This window comes from Prionailurus bengalensis, chromosome A2 (assembly GCF_016509475.1).
Source record: "Prionailurus bengalensis isolate Pbe53 chromosome A2, Fcat_Pben_1.1_paternal_pri, whole genome shotgun sequence".
Lineage (NCBI taxonomy): Eukaryota > Metazoa > Chordata > Mammalia > Carnivora > Felidae > Prionailurus > Prionailurus bengalensis.
The window spans coordinates 14,840,986-14,862,388 of record NC_057348.1 but is presented as its reverse complement, the minus strand read 5'-3'; the positions used below and the strand labels follow the sequence as shown (position 1 = coordinate 14,862,388).

General features: G+C 46.7%; 1 long non-coding RNA gene, 1 other non-coding gene and 1 pseudogene across 2 annotated transcripts; 2 read left to right on the top strand and 1 right to left on the bottom strand.

Moving 5' to 3' along the window:
- Positions 1-379: 379 nt before the first annotated feature.
- Positions 380-1,580, bottom strand: LOC122486592 (annotated as a pseudogene).
- A 6,648-nt stretch (positions 1,581-8,228) lies between these two features.
- Positions 8,229-19,295, top strand: LOC122487154. The gene is made up of 4 exons (XR_006298320.1): positions 8,229-8,623; positions 9,331-9,495; positions 13,376-14,621; positions 15,694-19,295. It is a non-coding gene; the product is annotated as an uncharacterized LOC122487154 (long non-coding RNA).
- On the top strand, positions 15,068-15,201 carry LOC122488837. The gene has a single exon (XR_006298751.1). It is a non-coding gene; the product is annotated as a small nucleolar RNA SNORA70 (small nucleolar RNA).
- Positions 19,296-21,403: the final 2,108 nt, after the last annotated feature.

Here is a 21,403-nt window from a genome sequence, read left to right as displayed (position 1 = left end):
GGAGAGCTCCCCATCTTTGTGGTCTGGCTATGGGTCAAGCATCCTGAGAGCTCACTCCCACATGTCTTCTCCCAGTTGGTCATGCAGGTCTTCTGGGGAGTTATAGCCTGGGGGCTAGTAGAGGAGACAGGTACGGGTTGTTGTTGTTTTTAATTTTTTTAATGTTTATTTATTTTTGAGAGAGAGAGACAGCGTGAGCAGGAGAGGGCAGAGACAGAGGGAGACAGAATCCGAAGCAGGTTCCAGGCTCTGAGGTGTCAGCGTAGAGCCCGATGTGGGGCTCAAACTCACAAGCCGTGAGCTCATGACATCAGCCGAAGTCAGATGCTTAACCGACTGAGCCACTCAGGCGCCCCCAAGGTACAGGTCTTAAGGAAAGTGACCTTGTCTTGTAGAGAGAGCTGTTTGCATGGTCTCCAAGCAAGGTGATAACAAACGCTGCTTTTCTTTTTTCCTTTTTTCTTCTTTTTTTTTTTTTTTTTTTTTTTTAGTATCCACTGAATTTACTCAGCATAACCACAGAAGTATTGGCTTCATGCAGTCACACACCAACAAAAACACAAGACATAGCACTATTATCCACATTTTGCCCAAGTGTATTTCTTTTGAGGCTCATTTATATATTCTCATATGCCACAGACCATCACTTAAATAATGGATATTTTTAATGCTAATTGCTTTCTTGACTTACTCAATATCTTCTGCAGATATCTTCATGATTCCCACACACAGAAAATGCTGATTTCCTTCTGCCATGATTGCAACGATCCTACGTACTGCAACAGGGTAAAGCTTGGCTCCAGGAGACGTTAAGCCTGGACACATAATGTTTGCTCGACTGAGTACAAATGTGATGGCTCCTTTATCAACTTGCTGGGGCACCAGGATAAAAGGATATTTGCGGAGTAACCTTAGGGTTGGATAAAAAGGTCCTTCCCTTTGTCTAAAAATTAGTAAGTTTTACTGCAAGGATTTCTCTAAATCCATTTACTGCAAGGATTTCTCTAGGTTCATGGCACCGCACTATTCTGACAAGATCTTTCTTAGGCATTATATGATTAAGCCATGGTTCTCTACCTGGAAATTGTTCTATCGACTGGTTCTTAATACCCTTAATAACTGAGGTTTTCAACTGGATGCAGTTGGACACATTTTCTTTTTCATCACATCTCTTGAACACGTTCCAAGGTGAAGAGAGCGACGATGGGGAAGAGCCCAGAATGGGAAAAATTGAGTTAGGTAGGGTCGGGCAGATCCCCCTTGCTCCGGGGAAAGCCGTCAGTGACAATAGATGCTGTTGTCGTTATCCGGAAAGGGAGACAGCCAGCCGCACTTTACGGCTCTAACAAATACTGACCACTTCCGCACCTCTGAATTGGGTGGCTCTTTTGCTGGGTCGTTTGGGGCTACCAATTTCTTCCCAGAGCCGGTAGCTCAGAGGGCGAGGCTTGAGGAAAAAGAAGGGCTAGATCAATGGTTCTAGTTGTAGGAAGAGAATGGAAAGATAGCGCTTGTTCTTAACAAGGACGGATGGGCCGTTTCTGCAGGCTCAGAGGAGTCTGGTTGACAGTTACCGGCATCCGGGGCGCCTGGGTGGCTCAGTCGGTTGAGCGTCCGGCTTCGGCTCAGGTCGTGATCTCACCGTCTGTGTGAGTTCAAGCCCCGCATCAGGCTCTGTGCTGACAGCTCAGAGCCTGGAGCCTGTTTCGGATTCTGTGTCTCCCCCGCACTCAAGAATAAATTTTAAAAACATTAAAATAAAATTTAATTTAAAAAAATAAAATATTTTCTCACCAATAGATATCTCAGGGACTGAGAAGGTTTTTTGTTTAATTATTTATTTCTTTTGTTTTGTTTCATTTTTTAATGTCTATTTTTTAAATTTAATTTCTATTTATTTTTGAGAGAGAGAGAGAGAGCATGAGTGGGGGGAGGGCACAGAAAGAAGGAGGCGCAAAATCCAAAGCAGGTTCCAGGCTCTGAGCTGTCAACACAGAGCCGATGCAGGGCTTGAACTCATGAACTGTGAGATCATGACCTGAGACAAAGTCGGACGCTTAACCAACTGAGCCACCCAGGCACCCTTAATTTTTTTAATGTTTATTTTGAGAGAGAGAAAGAGAAGGAGAGAGCACGAGCAGGGGAGGGGCAGAGAGAGAGAAGGAGAGAGAGACTCCCAAGCAGACTGTGCACTATCAGCCCAGAGCCCAACATGGGGCTCGATCTCACAAACTGTGAGATCATGACCTGAGCCAAAATCAAGAGTCAGTCGCTCAACTGACTGAGTCACCCAGGTGCCCCTCTATAAAATCTTTTGGTAGACTGATTTAGTTTGTGGCATCCCTGGCAAGAAGCCTAGGAAAACTAAAGGAATCAGAAAAGCCCAGAATTTTGGAGATCTTTGAGGGTAACTCATGCTTATGATGTAAGTGGAGAGAATTGCATGGAGGGCATCAACTAGGTCTGCTCCCACCACTCCTCTAGGTCCCCTGCTACTTCGTAAAGAGTGAATGAGGGTTTCCCAGGTGTCCAAGCAAAGCAGGAGCCCAGAAAGCCAGGGGCCAGCCCTCGTAGCCAACTACCTCTCTTCTTTGGCACATCACAGAGGCCCCAACCCACCGAAACATTATTTCTTTGCTTACATTAGTAGGAACAAATGTCATAACTTCTCCAAAGGAAAGAAAGTATGTGTGCTGAAAGAGAATTGTCATCTACCAAATAGGGACACACATCCCAAAGCGACATAGAGAGACATAGAAATACACAGATAGGCCCCAGTTTTAGACTATAATGAATGTAAAATTAAGGAACATACAATTTTTAGAGAGCATGAATGAGCAAGGGGCAGAGAGAGAAAGAGAGAGAGAGAATCCAATGAGGTTCAGAGAGAGAGGGAGAGAGAGCTCAGAGCTGGGAGCGGGGCTCGAACTCATGAACCATGAGATCATGACCTGCCCTGAGGTTGGATGCTTAACCGACTGAGCCACCCAGGCGCCCCATGGGAAAATATAAATTAATGTCAAGACTCTTTAGTCCTTATCTTTTAGGCTTTTTTAAAAAAATATTTCATTTATTCTTGAGAGAAAGCATGAGCAGGGAAGGGGCAGAGAGAGAGGGGGACAGAGGATCCAAAGCGGGCTTTACACTGACAGCAGTGAGTAGGATGTGGGGCTCAAACTCCGGAACCATGAGATCATGACCTGAGCCGAAGTCGGACGCTCAACTGACTGAGCCACCAAGGTGCCCCGAGGATTTCTTTTTATAATTATCTGAAAAGGTTGTCATCATGTGCCTTAGTAACAGTACAATCCTACCCAGTGATCCCATTATCCCTGGTCCTTGGCCACCCCGGCCCGTGTTACCAGGTGGTAATCCACAACCTGTGCTCATAAGAACAGAAAGAAATCAACTATGAGCTGTCACCAGATGGCAGGCCCTGCTCCAGTCACAGGATGGGCCCAAATCCAGAGCAGATCCTAAGAGATGCTGATCGAAGAAATACTATCATACAAGCCTGAAGGAACACCTTGCCCTTTGAGCATTAAGAAATCTGAAAGCAAGCATGAACATAAACGAATACAATTTTAAGTTTTGTATTTTTTACGGTGAATAGTCATCATCTTCCCCAATGGCCTCTGAAGCCAGTAGTCCTGATTAATTTTTTTAATGTTTGCTTATTTATTTTGAGAGAGAGAGAGAGAAAAAAAGTGGGGAAGGGGCAGAGAAAGGGGGAACAGAGGATCCAAAGCAGGTTCTGTGCTAACAGCACAGGGGGCTCCAACTCATGAATCGCGAGATCATGATCTGAGCCCAAGTCGGATGCTCAACCAACTGAGCCATCCAGGCACCCCAGTCCTGATTATTATTAAAAAATCACAGGGGCGCCTGGGTGGTGCAGTTGGTTAAGCGTCCGACTTCAGCCAGGTCACGATCTCGCGGTCCGTGAGTTCGAGCCCCGCGTCGGGCTCTGGGCTGATGGCTCAGAGCCTGGAGCCTGTTTCCGATTCTGTGTCTCCCTCTCTCTCTGACCCTCCCCCGTTCATGCTGTGTCTCTCTCTGTCCCAAAAATAAATAAACGTTGAAAAAAAAAATCACAAAGTTCTGGGGGCGCCCGAGTGGCTCTGTTGGTTAAGCGTCAGACTCCTTTTTTCTTTTTTTAATAACTATTTATTTTTGAGAGAGAGAGAGAGAGAGAGAGAGCAAACAGGGGAGGGGCAGAGAGAGAGGGAGACACAGCATCTGAAGCAGGCTCCACGCAGGGCTCAAACCCATGAACTGTGAGATCATGACCTGAGCTGAAGTCAGACGCTTAACCGACTGAGCCACCCAGGTGCCTCTAGCATCAGACTCTTGATTTTGGCTCAGGTCAAGATGTCATGGTTGGTGAGATCCCTGCTTGGGATTCTCTCTTTCTCCCTCCCCTAACAAACAAATAAACAGACAAACAAACAAATAAACAAATCATTTTTTTAATCACAAAGTTGCATCAATGTTCTCCTTTTCAAAAACCATGTTCATATTCTCTCTGTGAGACAGACCTATCTGCAAAGTCTTGAACCACAACATAACTTTGGCTAAGCAAAGCAGCATCTGAAAAGATATTTTTATTTATCTTTTTTAATTTTTTTTTAATTTTTTTTTCAACGTTTATTTATTTTTTGGGGGACAGAGAGAGACAGAGCATGAACGGGGGAGGGGCAGAGAGAGAGGGAGACATAGAATCGGAAACAGGCTCCAGGCTCTGAGCCATCAGCCCAGAGCCCGACGCGGGGCTCGAACTCAGGGACCGCGAGATCGTGACCTGGCTGAAGTCAGACGCTTAACCGACTGTGCACCCAGGCGCCCCTCTTTTTTAATTTTTAAGTAATCTCTACACACAACCCCAAGATCAACAGTCGTGTGCTCCACGGACTGAGCCAGCCAGGCATCCCCAGAAAGATAATTCTTAAACGGGAAGAGTTGGGAATGTTTACATTTATTTTTTATTTACCCATGATAAGCAGTATTTCTGCCGTTCTAATGAAGCTTAAACCTTAGATTTAATCTATAAAAATTAGGAGATTGAGATTAACTTCCTGATGCCCTATTGTAAATTCAATAAAGGTTAACATAAAACGATGCACAAAACAAACTTCAGTTGTTCCTGCCCTTGTTTTTGGAAGATCATTTGAGATTAAAAGCACAAAACAAAACCCCACAGTGCATAAGAACAGTGTCCCCCTTCTTTAATAACACCATTTTCAAAGTCTCTGTTAACTGAAACACTACAGAATAACTCACCAGATTTTTAAAAATCCGAAATCTGTTTTTATTTTATTTTATTTTTTTAAGTAATCTCTACCTCCAACATGGGGCTCAAACCCACAACCCTGAGATCAAGGGTTGCACTCCCCGCTGTCTGAGCCAGCCAGGCATCCCCTCCAAGCTTCTTATTGAAGGGAGTCAAAGTTCTAAACTAGTAGATGTGAAAAATTAAGTTGTGTTGAAAAAAGGAAAACCCTCAAGACTTAAACCTTAGACATAGTGAAGGTTAAGAATGCGTGGCGCCTGGGTGGCTCAGTCAGTTGAGTGTCCAACTCTTGATCTCCGCACAGGTAGTGATCCCAGGGTTGTGGGATTGAGCCCTGCCTCGGGCTCTGTGTTGAGTGTGGAGCCTGCTTAAGACTCTCTCTCTCTCTCTCTCTCTCTCTCTCTCTCTCTCTCCCTCTCCCCCTCTCCCCTCCTCACACACTCTCTCTAAAATTAAGGGGCACCTGGGTGGCTCAGTCGGTTAAGCGTCTGACTTTGGCTCAGGTCATGATCTCGCGGTCCGCGGGTTCCAGCCCCGTGTCAAGCTCTGTGCTGACAGCTCAGAGCCTGGAGCCTGTTTCAGGTTCTTTGTCTCCCTCTTTCTCTGACCCTCCCCTGTTCATGCTCTCTGTCTCAAAAATAAATAAATGTTAAAAAATATATAAATAAATAAAATTAAAAAGAAGAAGGGGGGGCGCCTGGGTGGCGCAGTCGGTTAAGCGTCCGACTTCAGCCAGGCCACGATCTCGCGGTCCGTGAGTTCGAGCCCCGCGTCAGGCTCTGGGCTGATGGCTCGGAGCCCAGAGCCTGTTTCCAATTCTGTGTCTCCCTCTCTCTCTGCCCCTCCCCCGTTCATGCTCTGTCTCTCTCTGTCCCAAAAATAAAAAAAAATAAAAACGTTTAAAAAAAATTAAAAAAAAAAAAAGAAGGGGGAGGAAGGGGAGGAGGGGGAGGAAGAGGAGGAGGGGGAGGAAGGAGAGGAGGATAAGGAGGTAAATAGGTAAATAGGATTCTGTTCAATATATATTCTTTTCAATATGGGATTTGAGTTTCCTGATATTTAAAAAATATTTTTAAACGTTTATTTATTTTTGAGACAGAGAGAGACAGAGCATGAATGGGGGAGGGTCAGAGAGAGAGAGGGAGACACAGAATCCGGAAACAGGCTCCAGGCTCTGAGCTGTCAGCACAGAGCCCGACGCAGGGCTTGAACTCACCAACCACGAGATCATGACCTGAGCCGAAGTCGGACGCTTAACCGACTGAGCCACCCAGGCGCCCCGAGTTTCCTGATATTTAAACATAATGTGCATATTTCATTTATATAGTACTTCCCCGAAAGAAAAAAAAGTACCACTTTATACAATACGTGGTCTATTGCTAATGCCCAGTGATTCACAGACTGTTGAAGCTGAACAAATCTTAGGATTTGAATTCAAAGATGGTCACCTTTTTTTTTTCCACACCCCATTTCAAAATGAAATATTCTGCGGAACTCTAATATTTAAAATAGATCATAGTTTGTTCCATAGACTATCGCTCTTTTCTTAAGTGATATAACTGCACAAAATATCTGGGGGAACAGGACAAGAAAAGGAGCAGTTTGTTTTCAACAAATATATTTAAGCTCTTTTTCTTTTCATAAGGACAAGTACTTGGCAATATAATTTTTCAGCAACGAAGTTACTTTTTTTAGTTTATTTATTTTGGGGAGGGGAGGGACAGAGAGAGAGGGAGAGAGAAAATCCCAGGCAGGCTCTGCACTGTCAGCACAGAGCCCAACGTGGGGCTGGAACCCACCACCTGTGAGAACATGACCTGACCTGAAATCAAGAGTCTGGTACTTAACCGACTGAGCCACCCAGGTGCCCCAATAAATTAAAAAAAAAAAAAAAAAAAGCCTGTCAGTGTCCACTGTATTAGCAAAGTATATTTCAAGATAAATGAGGGGCACCCGGGTGGCTCAGTCGGTTAGGGGTCTGACTTCAGCTCAGGTCATGATCTCAGGGTTCGTGGGTTCGAGCCCCGCGTCAGGCTCTGTGCTGACAGCTCAGAGCCTGGAGCCTGCTTCTGATTCTGTGTTTCCTTCTCTCTCTGCTCCTCCCCAACTAGTACTCTGTCTCTGTCTCTCAAAAAATAAAATAAAAACGATTAAAAAAATTAAAATCACAAAATAGATGAAAAGGATAAGGTCAATGAGACCAAAGATGGAATGCCCAGTTTGTAAGCGGCCCCAGGTGTATGAGAATGAAAGAAGCTACAAGTAACTAGGATTCTTCACAGCTCCATTGGAGAAGACAGACGTGACAACTACAAGTAGGTAGCTATTGTATTTTCTATTGTACATAGTGACTTATGTAGTGAGGGTGGCATCCCTAAAAACACTGCAAGATACAGAAACAACCAAATGGCTCCTACGAAACAATTACTGCAGCATATTGGAACGGGAATGGAGTAAGCAAAATGTCAGACCCACAAAATCTAAGCAGAAGACCCTGAACCTCAAGGAGCACCCAACGTCCAGCACGTCCCGGGAGTTGTAGGCCTTCAGCCCAGCAAGCAGCCTCAGTCTCCTCTTGGGGAAGAGAGGCCCCGCCTTCCGCCCCGCCCCCCGGAGTACTAACGGCCGTCCCGCCTCGCTCAAGGGAGCGTCGGTCTCCCGAGAGCCCCACCCCCCAGAGACCCAGCGCAGCCCGGCGGGCCCGGGACAGCCTGACTCGAGATGTGATCGTGATAGAGCATCTTCACGAATTTCCGATGGCGCGATTTGTTGTGGCCAAAGCTGGATTTCTCGCAGGCCAGCAAGTGCCACACCTCCGGAAGCCTGAGGCGAGCTGGCCAGGGGTACAACCTGGCCTCCAAGAACCCAGCGCGTCCCGCCCTTCCCGCTGCCTCGCTCCGCCCCCATTCGCCACGCCCCCACTCGCCACGCCCCTCGGACATGCGCAGTGCCGCCGGTAGGGGTGGGGCTAGCGGCTCGCTCAGGCCTGGCGGTTGGGGAGGCGGTTTAGAACACATGCGGAAGCTCCTAAGCCGGTATTTGAAACGGAAACTCATCGGTTAAAATAGAAATACCGGTACGTGGAAACCTGGAACTTGTCTTTTCGAAGTCACCGTTCCCGTCATCACCTCTGCCTCTCCCGGTTCCCATAATCGTCCTTATGGACCGCTGGTCGTGTGGTTGCCTGCAGAACGCCTCCTGGACCCCCGGCTGGTTGAACTCCCAATACCTTGTCAGGCCTCTTAGAGGGACTGTCCAGTGCAGTACTGTGAACAGAACCATCACAGTGGAGACGCCCATTGCTGCACACACATAGGCACCTCCGGCGCGCAGGTCAGTGACCTCCTAACCCCCTTGGGGGACCACGCCCAAGCCACTTCCCTGACTCCCAGGTGGGAGTCCCAAGTGGCTGATTATTTTATTTCGGACCTCTTGGCCTAATTCACACCGGCCAGCTGGACCAGAAGCTCCCGTTCATCCTTCCCAAAACGTCAGGGAGGTTTGTGGAGGGGATCCTTTGGAACCCCTTATAAATATCTTTTTTTTTTTTTAAGTTAATATACGTATTTTGAAAGAGAGCGAGCATGAGCAAGGGAGGGGCGGAGAGAGACAGAATCCCAAGCAGGCTCCGGGCACTCAGCGCAGAACTAGACTCAAACCTGAGATCGTGACCTGAGCTGAAATCCAGAGCCCCACACCTGAGGGACTGAGCCACCCAGGCACCCCTCTTTTTTTTTTTTTTTTTAATATTTATTTGAGAGCACGCCCAGCAGAGGGGCGGGGGGGATGGGGAATGGGGGGAGAGAACCCTAAGCAGGCTCCATGCTGTCAGTGCAAAGCTGCAGATTCCTGCTCAATCTCAGGAATCGTGAGATCAGGACCTGAGCCCAAATCAAGAGTCAGTGGCTTAACGGACTGAGCCACCCGGGGGCCCCTAAATATCCCTTTTTAAATATCCTTTCAGAATACAGAATAATTAAAACAATCTGTCGCTGTTGGGAGTTGTAGTGATAATTTTCTTATGTCATTTTTCTATTTAGTTTTTCTGGTTAACTCCAATTACGAGGTCACGACACACATCTCCAGCTAATTTATGCACAGCTCCAATTCTGTGCAGGGAGGATGCAAAACAGCAAACTATCCATGGTAGGACTTTCTGGAGCATCAATTCTACAAGATTTGGAAGAAATGAAGTCATTTCCAAGGTAAGTAATTGAAAACTTAAAACTAAGACAAGGCTGGAAAGTCCTATGCCATTAGCGATGGTCCATAATCTATGCCTGAAATGTCAGACTTTCTCTAAGAAGAGACCCTAAGGATAACTTATTTCCCATTAGTTGAAACAGAAAAAATTATAAGGCATAGCAAGTCCCATCAAAAAACCCGACCAATTTTGTGGCATCTGGCTGGCTCAGTCGCTAGAGCCCCTCGCTCTCGGGCTCAGGAGTTAGAGCCCCACGTTGGGAGTAGAGTTTACTTAAAAATTAAATTAAAAAAATAGTCATTGGCATACAGGTGCTTTGTGTGCACTAGCAGTGGCTACTTGTAGACCAATAACATCAGATGTTGTACATCTTGCCAACACTCCAAAGTGTGATTGGCCTGCAGGTTGTATTTGGAAGCAACGTGAAACTTCTTCTCAAGCCGTTTAAAATGTATTTTTGGGGGCCACCTGGGTGGCTCAGTCGGTTGAACGTCCGACTTCGGCTCAGGTCATGATCTCACGGTTTGTGAGTTCGAACCCCGCGTCGGGCTCTGTGCTGACAGCTCAGGGCCTGGAGCCTGCTTCGGATTCTACGACTCCCTCTCTCTCTGCCCCTCCCCTGCTCACACTCTGTCTCTCTCTCAAAAATAAAGATTTAAAAAAATTTAATAAAATGTATTTTTTTAAAGACTCAATATAAACTTTATATACATATCAGCTAAAAATGTTGAGAGGGAAATAACTTCTATGCTATGTATTGAAAATGAAAACATTCTTCCAGGAAAACATTAATTGGGGGATATATTCTGTGGGTATGCCTGTATTATGAACTAGATGGCAAAAATCCCATTTATTTTTTAAATATATTTTTTAAAGTTTATTTATTTTGAGAGAAAGAGAGTGCGTGCAAGTGGGGGAGGGGGGTAGAGGATCTGAAGAGTGCTCTGTGCTGAAAGCAGAGAGCCCGATGTGGGGCTCAAACCCATGAACCGTGAAATCGTGACCTGAGCTGAAGTCAGATGCTTAACCGACTAAGCCACCCAGGTGCCCCCAAAGCCCATTGATTTTAAAGACTTTAAAGATGAAAGCTATAACTTCAAGTAAACTTGGCGCTGAGAAGTCCTTTCAGCTTATGACCCCAGAGTTCTGCAGTCCTGTGTCAGTAATGATCCCTTGCCAACATCGGCATACAAAGGTGCCCTAATGTTGTGCATTAACACAGACCTCCTTTGACCCCAGAGTCCTCTCCATTTCCCATTTTCCTCTGCTCCATTCAAACTACCCCTCCTCTTCTCTCCTGAACCCATTCCATTCCAGCTTTCCTCCACACCACTTTGCTTTCATGGTGTCACCAATGTTTTCCATTTTGCTAAATTCAAGATTCAGTTTTTGTTCTCTCAGTCTTATAGCTGCATTTGAAACACGATTGAGCACTTCTTTCCTCTGGATTCTCAAGTTCCCCCCCCCCCCCCCGCCCCCGATTCCCACCCATCTTACTCTATCTTCCTTTTATTCCTCCTCCTCCTCCTCCTTCAGATCTCTGGGACCCTCAGCCCCCTTCTCTTTCTTGTGGGCCCTCTCTTCTCAGAGCAAACCTACAGAGGCTCCCAGCTTTGAATACCATCTATCTGCTGAGAACCCCTAGGCCTGGGTCTTCTTTTCTGAGGGGAGCACTCAGGAGCCATCATTGACTCTCTTTCCCTTCCCACCCCACCACATGCAGTCCTCCAACAAGTCCTCTTGACATGCATCCTGATTGCAGCCTCTTCTCATTGCATCCATTTCTACAACCAGTTTCAGCCACTGTCCTCTCTTACTGATCTTCTGCAAACACTGCCTTCCAAACTAGCTTCCTGCTTCCCTCTATACTCTCCCGCAGTCCATTCTCCAGTCAGCATCCACAGTGCTCCATAAAAACACATGAAGGGGCGCCTGGGTGGCTCAGTCAGTTAAGCGTCCGACTCCGGCTCAGGTCATGATCTCGTGGTTCGTGAGTTCGAGCCCCGCGTCGGGCTCTGTGCTGACAGCTCAGAGCCTGGAGCCTGCTTTGGATTCTGTGTCTCCCTCTCTCTGCTCTGCCCCTGCTCATGCTCTCTCTCTCTTTCTCTCTCTCTCTCTCTCTCTCTCTCTGGATTCTGTGTCTCCCTCTTTCTGTTCCGCCCCTGCTCATGCTCGCTCTCTCTCTCTCTCTCTCTCTCTCTCAGAAATAAAGAAACATTAAAAAAAAAATTTTTTTTTAAACATGAAAAACAGGGGTGCCTGGGTGGCTCAGTCGGTTAAGCAGCTGACTCTTGATTTTGGTTCAGGTCATGATCTCATGGTTTGTTGAATTGAGACCCGCATCAAGCTGTGTGCTGACAGCATGGAGCCTGCTTGGGATTCTCTCTCTCCCTCCCTCTCTGCCTCTCCCATGTGCAAGCTTGCTCTTTCTCTCTCTCTCAAAATTAAATAAACAAACTTAAAAAAAAAAAGAGAAAACCATCATATATGTTAACCCCAAGCCCCACCCCCCACAGACACCCCACTCCCCCTCCACTCCCTCCTGTCCCCATTTAACCCTCTCACTGGCGTCTCACTGCAATAAAATAAAAGCTTAGGTAACCAGATAACCTGACTCCTGCCTACCTTTTTGACCTCATCTCCTCTCCTTGCTTGTTCATACTACTGTGTGTCAGATTTTCTGGTATCTAGAGCTGAAAGCAATCTTAACTGAGAAACAGTAAATCATAGAATCTATTGAGCATGGGAGGCTTGGAAAGAAATGTATTAAGAGAGAATGAAGGGCCCAAAATGGTTTTAAAAAAACACAAAAGCATACAAAACAATGAAAACATAACTGATCTGTATGTATATACCCAAAAGAATGTCTCAACAAAGTGAATGTTTAGAAACCAAGCCAGCGTCAAAGAAATGGAAATACCTTTGATTATATTTTAAAAACAAAAAAATATATATTTAGTAAATATAAAAGGACAAATATTGAACACATTATATTTCTGGCCCATAATGCAATACAATTAGAAGTAACAGAAATAGGGAATTTAAAGATGCTCAGCTTGGAGCTCCTGGGTGGCTCAGTTGGTTGAGCATCTGACCCTTGGTGTTGGCTCAGGTCATGTTCTCACAGTACATGGGATTGAGCCCTGCATGGGACTCCCCACTGACAGCATGGAGCCTTCTTGGGGTTCTCTCTCTCCGCCCCCCCCTCTCTCTGCTCCTCCACCACTCATGCACATGTTCGCAAATAAATACACATTAAAAAAAATTTTTAATGCTCAATTCTTTGAAAATGTTAAGATATTCTTTTAAATAAATTAATGCCTCGGTCAGGGTGCAAATCCCAAGCACAACTGCAGTGCCTACAAATATATGTGCTTGTAAATACACCATACCCAGCTATATGCAGGGTGATAAGAGAGCTCTCTGGCTCAGAAGCTTCTGTTATAACCAGGTCATGTTAAGCTCTGCCACAGAGTCCTTTAACATCATCTTATTACAAAAGCGAGCAACAGTGAAGGCAGCACTAGGAACTATAACTATTACAGATGCCTAATAAGTAGGACTGTGTTCTACTGGGCCTGACCTTGACCTCAGGATCCTTTCCAGCCAGGGCTCCAGGCCACACCACTAACGGATCCGTGTTACATACAAGCTCAAAACTGCCCTCCCAACAGCAGGCAGCCTGGAAACCGGCACGTGCAGCTGCAGTAGAAAAAAAATGATGGCCCTCACGTGAGGACTCAGGATCCCAAAAGTTCTGGTCAGGCCTCAGCTTCAAATCTGCCTCACCCACAAAACACTCCCGACCCTCACCTTGGCTATACATAGCAGTCTCTTCTGAAATTTCCCTGCAATTCCTTTTTTTCGTAACTCCCTTGCAGGCAAAAGAGGAGAAACACTACTTGGGGAGCACTGTTATGTGCCAGGACTATGATCATCAAGAAGGCGGAGGCCACAGGATTGCACCTCAACCCCGGGGACCTGCCAAAGAAGAACTGCCACCAAATTTTCAATCGAGGACCCTTCCAGAACTCTTCAGTGACCTCACCGAGCGGTGTGCCTCTGGAAAAAACTCAACACTCACCCTAAATGAGATGTCTCTTCCCCATGCCTGGGAGGATAGGGGATAGATCCTCTAGGGGCGGATGCCTGGGCACAGGTGTGACCCAGCAGCTCTGGAGCGAGTGGGTGTACTCAGGCGAGTTCTAGTTAATTTGTTCATGAATAAAAAGCACTGGGATAGGGAAAAGGGCTCTTGAGTCCAGTAAGTGAATTTTATTTATTTATTTATTTTATTTATTTATTTATTTATTTATTTATTTATTTTTTAAACGTTTATTTATTTTTGAGACAGAGAGAGACACAGCATGAACGGGGGAGGGTCAGAGAGAGAGAGGGAGACACAGAATCTGAAACAGGCTCCAGGCTCTGAGCCATCAGCCCAGAGCCCGACGCAGGGCTTGAACTCACAGACCGTGAGATCATGACCTGAGCCGAAGTCGGACGCTTAACTGACTGAGCCACCCAGGCGCCCCAGTAAGTGAATTTTAAATATACAGGAGTTTATCCGCAAGACATCAGTCTACATTTGCTCTCTAGCTAGTAAGATTTTGACAGGAGGCAGGAGAAGAGCAGGAAGGCCACCCTGCTGGGCACCACCGCAGATGCGTTTAGATCCGGATCAGGCTCCCACACCAGGGGGCCCACCTGTGTGCTAACCGGCCTACAAGGCACTGTCCCTCGGGCTGAACAGGGCTCCATACAACCTCAGTGTTGCCAGCACTCTGGACAACTTCATTTTTCTTTCATATTTTTGAGGTAGAATTTGTACTCAGGACCGTGTCCTGCGTATGCAGAGGACTTAGGGGCCCGCAAACAAGCGAATTCACAAGAAGCTCTGAAGATTACCGCACAAGTGTTCGGTGTCGTCTTGTGTATTACTGAATTGTCCATTAATCAAGAGACTCGGTGTAACAACCTCAACAGGATGTCAAAAGCAGGACTGCAGAAGCCCCAGGCCTGAGCCAAGGGAGGCCGTAGACCCAAGATTCAACACACGTGCTCCGGACACTAGCTCTGCGATTGTGCAAACTGCTTAACCCCATTCAACATTCATTTCCTAGTCTGGTAAATGAGGACTTTTACCTAAAAGGGATTGAAATGGTGTAGAAGGTCTGGGGCCACTAGTAAATGCTACTGGTGTTTGTTGGTGTTAATATTACTATTATCAAACCTGCTGAAGGAAGTGACAGCCCAGTGTTCTCTGAGACAAACATGAATGAGAACCAGTTGTGTCAATAATCACCTCCCACAATCCAGCATTAAGAGCAACTCAGGGGCGCCTGGGTGGTTCAGTCGGTTAAGGATCTGACTTCGGCTCAAGTCATGATCTCATGGTTCATGGGTTCGAACCCTGCATCGGGCCCTGTGCTGACAGCTCAGAGCCTGGAGCCTGCTTGGGATTCTGTGCCTCCCTCGCTCTCTGCCCCTCCCTCGCTCGCTCGCTCTCTCGTTCACTCTCTTTCAAAAATAAACATTAAACAAAATTTAAAAGCAACTCAAAATAGATGTCAATGCAGCCAATTAAGCCGACTGTGCTCTTTCCCCATGGGAGCCCAGTGTGCAATGGCTGCAAACAGTAGCCTCCTTGGTAGTGTATGCAGCCTGTTGATTGTACAGGTTGCCCTAAGGGACCTTGGAGACAGCCCTTTCCAGTGGACATTGAGGTGTGGCCTCATGCCACAGTCTAGGCTCCAGTCTAGGCTCCAGACAGGTATGTGGGGTGTATTTGGAAAGCCCCAGGGCACAGTGGCCAGGGTCCACATTGGCCAAGTGATCATGTCCATTCGCACCAAGTTGCAGAATAAGGAGCATGTGATTGAGGCCCTACGTAGGGCCAAGTTCAAGTTCCCTGGCCGCCCGAAAAATCCACATTTCCAAGAAGTGGGACTTTAACGCGGATAAATTTGAAGACATGGTGGCTGAAAAGCTGCTCACCCCAGATGGCTGTGGGGTCAAATATATCCCTTATCATGGTCCCTTGGACAAATGGAGGGCTCTGTGCTCATGAGAACCTCGGCACTGCCCCTTCTCTATTCATGCCCACCAATAAGTCCTACTTCCTGTCTTAAAAAAAAGAAAATGGATGTTAAATCCCTTCCCATTAAATGTGGTTTTTTTATTGTGTTTATTTCTACAGAAGCATCTCCCGTCCCTGATAAACACAGAAGACGAGAGAAAAGAGTAGGAGGGAAGAAGTACCCCAGGACAACAGTCCAGTCTCTGAAGATTCACCCAGGTTGGGACAGAGGACCTGCCTGAAGCCAGGACCAGCCTCTCCTCTTATCTCCCCGGTGGCACCCAGCCATCCTTTAAGTTCACCATTATTTTTTGATTCAGTGCTTTTGAATGCTGTGGAAGCACAGGTACTCCCTTGATTTGAATCCCATGCAGGCCACCTTGGCAGTCTGCACCTGCCATCCTTCCCTACCCGTGGTCCTCGGTGTCCCCACATACAAGCCGTAAGCTCCTTGCACCACTCCCGTCCCCACGGCTGTCTGTGTCAGCCCTGGCCCACCTCCCACACCTGCTGCTGGGCTCTGTGGAGCTCAGGATCTTCTTGCTGCCCATATGAAAACAGTCTTTGGTTTTGTCCCTTCTTTGGCTATCCACCATGTGAGCTTTCATTGGCTTCATTGTGGTTTAAGGGCCACATCGGTTCTTTCCAGGTGGCCTGAAACACGGGATCTGCCTGAGTAAGAAGTTGAAGAAGCTCCCAGCAGCCCAGTCAGCCTTGGGGGGTGCCAGAGGGAGAGGCTGGGGTCCTATCACCGGGCCACCCAGCATGGAGGGAGTTGCCAGTTGTAGGACAAACCCTGGGGGCAGCTGGTTCCGTGTGGGGCATCACCACTGCTGCTGATGCTGTGGGTGGAGGGGAGGCCCCAGGGTCACACTAGGGACTGTGCTGGGGAAAGGGATGGTCCTTGTGTCTTGTGGGGGACTGGCAGGCACTTTGGATGGGCTGCTGGCCTTCCACTGACTCTGGTGCTCCCCAGGCCGCTGACTTTCTGAGTTACAGAACACAGCAGAGGTGGGCAGGCCCACCGAAACCAGGCTCCTCCGGGTTGGCAGAGACCCTGGGCTGAAGCCTGTGGGAGCGGGAAGGGCAACAACTATTGGCAGGATCAGCTGAAGGCAGAGGCTTCGCAGCAATGGTCCACCCTCCACCTTGGGGCTCTTGCAGCCTAGGATCAGGTAGTTGGCCATCACTTCCTCTTAATTCTGGCCCATCAGCAGGTCCCAGATCTGGTCCCACTCATAGCCCACAGATAATGTCACCTCAGTTCTGCCAGGGATCCTTGTAGTCAGGGAGTGGCTCACTGTAAGGCTTTAGTAGTTCTGCTTCACGGGCCATGGTCATCCATGGGTCCTTCATGGTTTCCTCTAAAGCGCTTCTCTCACTGGGACTGAGGGGCAGGAATCTCTCTAGTAGGTCTCCCACGCTCCACAGACGTGGAAAGGGGAACGTGGCATATCCTGCTCAGCACCCACTCCCACAGCTCCCTGAAGTCCTGCCAAGGCAGGGACCTGCTGGTCACTGGACAGTCATTGTATAGAGGATGGCTCCAGGCTCCACCCATCTCCTACGAGACTGTTGTACTCTTGGTGTAAGGGGGACTGCCACAGAAGGGGGTCAGCTTATGGCCGGCGGTGAACTCATTGCTGAATCCAGAGTATGCGACCTTGATGTTCGGGTCAGATTCCAAAAGCAGGCTCTCTGGCTTTAGGTCCCTGTGGATGATACCTTCCTGGTGGTGGTACTACACAGTGGACGCTATCTGGCAGAATCTGCCTCGGGGCTCCCCCTTTCTCATGCAGGCATGGCGCATTCAAACACCTGTCCTTCGCTAGTGGACTCCGTGACCGGGTCGCCTGCTTCCATGGTGCCAGCGACCTCAAGCAGTTTCACGACTCGGGGGTTGTGATTCAGGGCCTTCATGCTCTGGACTTCAAGGAATAGTCTCTGGAGGCTGGAGGAGCCCTGCTGACTCTTGTTAATGACCTTCATGGACGCCTCTGTCCCACTCGGGCTGTGCCAGACCAACCCCACCTGGGCAAAGCTGCCCTGGCCAACGGTCCTGAGGAGCCGGTGGTGGTTACTGTGGCTCTCCTGGTCACAGGATGGCCACAAGGCCCCGCAGCTCAGTGACTCACTTGCTAGGAATGCTAACTAAAAGTGCCCCCTAACAGTACTAACAAACTAAATAAAGATGGGAAAGAACAGAAAAAATGAGAAAAGAGAGGGAAAAAGCAAAACTGTGGCCAAAAGTCCCTCAGGTCCCCAGACACCAGCTTCCTGGCCTAAAAAAACCAAAACATGTAGGCCTGGCCAAGGGCTAATACAGAGAGGTGCTTAGGATTTTCTCTCGATGGCTCTTCTTGAGGTCAGTGCAAGAAATGCACCTGTAAGGCTGGGGATAATTCACAGTGGTTTTCCCATTTGGTTCTCAGGCACCCTTTACTCTTAAAAGCGCGGGGGAGGGATGCCCCCAGAGGCTTTTTGTTTACGTGTCTTATAGTGATTGATACATACCTTACTAGAAATTAAAACCTGAAGGATGCTTCAGTAGCCTTTTCATGTCTAGTTTGGGAATCTGTAATAATTTTTGATGTTTAAAGAAAGCCATGATATCTATACTTAGAATAATTCAATTCCTTTTTCTTTAAACTCTGGATGATCGGTCTCAAAATGATACCACAATTTAACTGGCTTCACAATAGCCAATGACAAAGACTCTCCCTGACTGAACTTGAGTCGTTCTCCTCTAGGTCTGGACCTTGCAGCCTGCCCTTGTCTGGCCTGCATCACCCAGTTGTAGCAAGAACCTTGCCAAGTCAGTTTAAAGAGAACTCCCCACCCTCAATATCTCATAACATTCTTCACACACACACCCCACCTTTGGTATCTGTGAAATAATAGAAAATATATATTGGTCTCTGTCCCTGGTTCTTGGCACAGGCTGCTGAAAGCCTTCTAATTTCCTAAGTGTTAAGACACTAGGAGCATCTCGTTTTCTAATATTTGGTCTTTAACCCCAGTTCCTGATTCAGGGCTCCTAAATTCCTTGGAATATCCTGGGTGGTAGGAATGTGTTGTTCTAATGAGGCAACTCTGGATGGGCTCCTGGATGACTCCCGGAGGAGAGTCTTTCTGACTGTTAGAAAAAGGCCAAGCCATGATTAGAAGCTTGGAATTTTCAGCTCCATACCCCCTCCCCAATCCTCCAGAAAGGGGAAAGGGGCTGGAAGTGGAGTTAATGATCTGTCATGCCTACGTGAGGAAGCCTCCATAAAAATCCCAACAGTATGGGGTTCAGAGAGTTTCCATATGGGTGAACACATCCACACTGGGAGCGTGATGTACCCCAACTCCATGGGGACAGAAGTTCCTGTGCTCGGGACCCTCCCACACCTCACTCCATGTATCTCTTCATCTAACTGATCGTGTATCCTTTATCACATCCTTTAATAAATATAAGCGGAAGTGACTGGGTTTTCCTTTGTATGGCATCTGACCACCCTGGCCTGCCCACAGCAAGAATCCTGTTAGATCTGTTTAACTAGAATCCTGCCATCCCTGAGGTTTCCTTAGTAGTTTTCCATCTACTGACCCCAACCCTGCTCCTTGGCTATAAACCCCCACTTTGTGCTCTACTGGGGATGGGTTCCAGTTCTATACTGAGGCCTCTTTTTCCCCCTATTGCGGTAATTCCTGAATTAAACTTGCTTTTACTGCTTTAACTACTACTGTCCCGCTCTGGGTTTGTTTATTGTTTTTTTTTCTTAACACAGTAGGGAAATATTCTGTTGCATAAGACACAACAAGGTACATTATTGACTTCTTTTCTAAGAGAGGAAGAGTACACACACAAGCAGAAGAGGGGCAGAGAGAGAATCCCAAACAGTCTCTATGCCATGAGTATAGAACTGACGCGGGAAGCTCGAGCTCATGAACCCTGAGATCATGACCTGAGCCGAGTTCAAGCTGCTTAACTGACTGAGCCACCCAGGCTCCCCTGTTACTAACTTCTACAAAGCTGAAGGGAAGTTAGCTTTCATCATATGTTTATTTCTTAGTTACAAATTTTGCCCAGAGTCTTTGGAGTAGATTTCTCCCTTCCGTAAGCCAGAGAACTTGCTATGTCCATTGCAGTATCCTTAAATGTAAATGTTGAGGGGAGCCTGGGTGGCTCAGTCAGTTAAGCATCTGACTTTGGCTCAGGCCATGATCTCTCAGTTCATGGGATCAAGCCCTGCTTTGGGCCCTGCGCTGACCCCCAGGAGCTTGCTTGGGATTTTCCCTCTCTCTCTCTCTGCGCCCACCCCCCCCCCCCCACTCAGGCTCTCTCTCAAAATAAATTAACTTTTTAAAAATGTAAAATAAAATATTATTTGAAAGACAGAGCGCAGAGGAATCATTGAAAATATTGACGTGAACAAGTTATTAATATGTTCATTGAAAACTATTTAAAAATCTATGACTCAAGGAACTTCAGTTAGGTAGAATGAATCAATATTGTTAACCTTTATGGGTGTTTGTCAGTAAATATTAACTGATCTTCCCAATGGGCCAGGCATTGTGCTAAGTACCAGAACACAGAAGCATGGAATCTATCAAATGTGACACGGTACTGTGTATTAACTTAAGAAAAAAAAAAAAAAAAAAAGAAATAAATGTGTAAATTAAACTAAGAAATGCCTGGAGTATTGTTTAGCCGCCCATCCAGTATATATGTGCACACAGGCCAATATCCCTGATGAATATAGATGCAACATTTCTCTGTATATTAGCAAATCAAATTCAACAGGACATTAAAGGATCATATGCCATAACCAAATGGGATTTTTCCCTGGGATGCAAAGATGATTCAACACACACAAATCAATAAATATGATATAGCACATTAAAAGGATGAAAGACAAAAATTGTGTGATTATCTCAACAGATGCAGAAAAAGCATTTGATAAAACTCAACATTTTTTCATGATAGAAAACATTCAAGTTGGGTATAGAAGGAATACACCTCAACATAATAGAGGCTGTACATGAGAAACATACTGCCAACATCATACCCATTAGTGAAAGGTTAAAAGCAGGAACGAGGGGCACCTGGGCTCAGTTGGCTCAGGTCATGATCTCACAGTTCGTGAGTTCAAGCCCTGCATTGGGCTCTGTGCTGTCAGCGCGGAGCCCACTTTGGATCCTCTGTCTCCCTCTCTCTCTGCCTCTCTCTCAAAAATAAGCATAAATTTAAAAAATAAAATCAGGAACCAGACAAGAGTGCCCACTCTCACCACTCCTTTTCAACATAATTCTGGAAGTCCCGCCCAGCTAAGCCAGAAAAAGAAACAAAAGACAGCCAAATCAGAAAGGAAGAAGTAAAATCATCTGTTGATAATATGATCTTGTATATAGAAAATCCTAAAGACTATCAAAAAACTGTTAGAACTAAAACATTCAGAAAAGTTTTTTTTTTTATATATTTATTTTTGAGAGAGAGCATGAGCAGCCAAGCGGCAGATAGAGGGAGAGAGAGATGTAAAAAAAAATTTTTTAATTGCTATTCTTAAAATAACCGGGAAGAAAGATTTCCTGTATCAGGCTGGAAAGATAGACAATGTCATCCCAACTTAACCTTTGCTTAAGACTTAAAAAAAATGTTTATTTTGAAAGACAGTGCATGCAAGCGGGGAGGGACAGACAGAGAGAGAGAATCCCAAGCAGGCTCTGTGCTGCCAGCACAGACCCCAGTGTGGGGCTCCAACTCACCAATCGTGAGATCATGACCTGGGCCAAAACCAAGAGTTGGACGCTTAACCGACTAAGCCACCCAGAAAAGTTTTAAAAT